General features: G+C 49.4%; 1 long non-coding RNA gene across 1 annotated transcript in view; it reads left to right on the top strand.

Moving 5' to 3' along the window:
* Window positions 1–1,335, top strand: part of LOC109299445 — an 8,218-nt gene extending 6,883 nt beyond the window's left edge. Inside the window, exon 3 of the long non-coding RNA XR_002097849.1 lies at window positions 1,244–1,335. This is a non-coding gene — a long non-coding RNA (uncharacterized LOC109299445). The remainder of the gene's footprint in view (window positions 1–1,243) is intronic.
* Window positions 1,336–3,711: the final 2,376 nt, after the last annotated feature.

Raw genomic sequence — 3,711 nt, 5'->3', positions numbered from 1 at the left:
AATATTATTCCTAAGTTAAAATGCTTGTTAAATTGCAGGGGAGAGTGGAGAGCTGCAAGTTTTTGGACAATTCGTTAAGTCAGAGGTGTCAAACATATGGCCACAGGCTGCATCCAGCCTATGGGATAATTCCATCTGGCCCACTGGGCTACTGGAAGTTGAGGGGGTGTCGCCACAATTTGGGGACCCTGAATCCTGCTGGCCATGGCTATAAGTGGCAGAAGGATGAACGCAAGCTGTGCCGGTATAGCCCAATGCACCTTCTGGCAGCCTGGCCTGCTGTCACTTGGCCCTGGTGCCACTGCTTAGTTTCATAGTGCTTAGGGTGGAAGGGACCTAAACAGATCATCAGGTCCGACCCCTTGCCCTGGGCAGGAATGAGTGCGGGGTCATAACATCCGTAATCCTAGTGGGGGAAATGTTCTGGTCCCTGTTCAGGAATATGGAGGCAAAGTATTCATTAAAGAGGTCAGCTTTTTCATTAGCTGCAATTACCAGATTGCCAAGCCTATCCTGTAGGGGCTCCACTTTCCTCAATGCCTTCTTCTTACTCCCTATGTATTTGAAAAGGGACTTTTTGTTATCCCTAATTCTGATAGCTAGCCCTAGCTTCGTCTCTGCTTTGGCCTTCCTAATAGCCTCTCTGCAGTCACGAGCAATGGAGGTGTAATCCTCCTTGGTGATAGGCCCTTGCTTCCACTGTTTGTGTGCCTCCTTTTTTGCCCTCAGGCATCCCTGGATGCTTTTGCCAAGCCATGGGGGCTTTTTAGCACTCCTGCCCCACTTGGTGTGCATTGGGACTGACTCTCTTTGAGCTTGGAGGATCATCTCCTTGAGGAACAACCACCTGTCTTGGACTCCCATCTCATTGAAGCTCTGAGACCCCAATGCCTCTCCTACTAATCTTCTTAGCTCGTTGAAGTCGGCCTTCCTGAAGTTGAGGACTTTTACCTTATTGCTTGCTTTCATCACTCTGCACTGGATAGTAAATTCCAGCAGACGATGATCACTGTCTCCCAGGTGGTTGAGTACCATCAGACCCCTCACCAGGTTGTTGCCTGTGGCAAGGACCAAGTCCAGCAAGGCATTTCCCCTGGTGGAACAATGCACCTTCTGGGTTAGGTGGAGATCCGTATCCCGGCTAGGAACCTATGTGAGCGGTCAGACCTGGCTGACTGCTCCTCCCAGCAGATGTCTGGGTAGTTTAGGTCATCCATGACAACCACATCCCTTGACTTTACAGCCTCCATGAGTTGACCTGAGAGTTCCAGGTCCAACTCATCCCCCTGGTGAAGTGGCCTGTAGTAGATGCCCACTATCAAGTCCCTTTCTCCATGACCCTGTCACTTACCTGGGTACTACTTGTGCATGTCACCTGGCTTGACGGCAAAGTGTCCTCATGTTCCCCTGCATATCCATCCCCTGGCTTGGTGCAGCAGTGCTCAGGTCTTGGCCCCTGGACCTGAAATGCTGCTGCTGACCCTTTTATTCCATTTCTGGACCTGCCACTAGATCTGCCACAGCCACTGACCCCACAGATCTGGCCAGAAGAGGATCCAGGTTTTTACAAAGTGGGGTGCAACAGCAGTGATTGGTGCTGCAAGGGTGGTTGCACTCCTTCCTCCCAGCCCCTTCCTTCTTCCCATCATCCCAATGGGGCAGTCAGACTGTACCTTAGGAGCAGCAGCCAGAGACTTTAAGTCATGGGAAAAAGTAAAAATTACACCTCCCCTTCTCCTCCATGTTTGGAGGCATTTCCCTTCCCCTCCTCTCTTCTCCTCTTCTTTCCCTTCCCTGCCTGTCTCTTCACCATCCCCCCTGTCCTGGGGATGGTCTCAGTCATGGGCAGTGGTGGTAGCCAGACAGGTTCTCCCTCCCTGCCCCTGATCTTAGGATGGAGAACACCCAAGGGAGCTAGGCAAGAAAGGGGAATCAGTCCTTCCTTCTGTTGTCACTGTCCTGGGCTGAGCCCAGCCCCTGCCCATCCTGGTTGGAGTGGGACAGGAACTTCCCTTGCCCCTGGGACAGTGGAGACACAGTGGTATCAGCAGGGAGAGGAGTTGGGAATTGGAGGGGAAAGGATGTGCCCCTGAGCACAGAGGAGGAGGGGAGGGGAATTCCTACATTCTTTGGGGACTTAAAGTCCCCAGCTGCTGTCAAAGCACCCCCTCTGGATCCACCCCTGGATCTGGCTAGAGAGGAGCCCCACAATCCAGGTCTGGCCTGGGGCCCAGGGTGAGTTTGACATCCCTGTCTTAAGTGACTCCTGTGTGAGGCCAGTTTGACTGGCTTTCCCTGCTAGCTAGAACTTGTACAGAAGGCGGTGTTTACTAATTTTGAGCATTCTCTTCCAAAAACATGCCTTATTTTTTGCCTCTGTCTTGGCAAGTGCAGTTTTCTCCTAACTTCCCCTCTGGGTAAGGAAGGAGGGGAGTGTCACTAGCTCCCTCCAATGAAAGTGGATTTTTGGTGTTCTGGCTTCAGCCCACTGCTGCTACCATACTCCAGGCAACTCTGGAAAGGTTCCCGTGCACCATAGAAGCAACCACTGCATTGTTACCTACCACTCCCCTCTTGCTGCTTCCATGGAAGTGTACGAGTAGGCCATCCAAAGTAGGGAGGGTGCACTCATTTTGTCAGTACACACATCTGTGCTTTTGAAATTAGTCCCCCTTCAATAATTTATCCAGAGGTAGACACTCTACTTCATCCTTAATGTTTACTATTTGGTAATTATAAGCAACTCAAACAGGGCTTTGTAGGGAGTTTGGGGTGCCTGCTGCTGTGAAGGCTTTGTTCCCTTAGAAGAGTCCTTCAGAGAGTCTAAACGATAATCTGTAAGTGGGCTTGTGTGCCTGCAGGCTCACTGTCTGGCCTTGCTCCCTTGGCCAGTCCTTGTAACAAAAAAAATACTCCCCAGTCTGAACAAATATGTAGAACATCCCTTTAGCCTTTCTCCAGTTGACAGGAAAGGACCCTTTTCCTTTGGCCCTTCCTAGAGGCAAGCTTTCTGGGTTCAGTCTGCTTCCTGCCCACAAATTGCTCCTTCCATCAGCTCCAGTTCTTTGCTCTTTCCCTGGTTGGGCTTTTAACTGTCAGCTAATCACTCACTGTTGGGCTTTTATTCCAGGGCTGGCTGACCCACTTACAGGGCCAGACCATCCTAAGAGGGGGCTTATGAAGGAAAGTGCTTTAGTGACAGTCAGAATAACCAGCTCTGCCATTAATTCTGGTGAAATTCTGTTTGTGGACATCATGTGGAGGAGTAATTACAATGCATAGTAACTGGGAACTATGAGTTTCATCCTGTGTGATGCTGATTCATAATTCCAGTATTAACTTCATGTTACTGTTACCAGATATAAGGCTTTTTAATTCCTCCCTTCCTCCTTCCCAGTCCTAATATAGATTCTGTGTACTCTATAATTACTATAATCTCCCAATAGAATCTCCCAAATGCACCCTGATCTTTCAAAAATGTAATAGATGTAAATGCAGACATAGAGATGCAGTAGATCCCATGGCAGCTGGTGCTCATAAATGCTTCACAAATCTCAGTGTACTAACACAGACTTGAACCATGCTGTGCTACAGGCAGCTGGACATGGGAGTAAGACAACTACTAAAGACTGCTTACACTTATGTTCAATGACACTCCCCATTCCCCACTATGTTCCCTTGATACAAATAGACTCAGAAGGTAGTGGAACA

Source organism: Gavialis gangeticus, unplaced genomic scaffold, assembly GCF_001723915.1.
Source record: "Gavialis gangeticus isolate Ggan-Ray unplaced genomic scaffold, GavGan_comp1, whole genome shotgun sequence".
Classification (NCBI taxonomy): domain Eukaryota; kingdom Metazoa; phylum Chordata; order Crocodylia; family Gavialidae; genus Gavialis; species Gavialis gangeticus.
Note: the sequence above shows the minus strand (reverse complement) of the source record. Positions and strands in the feature narration are given on the sequence as shown.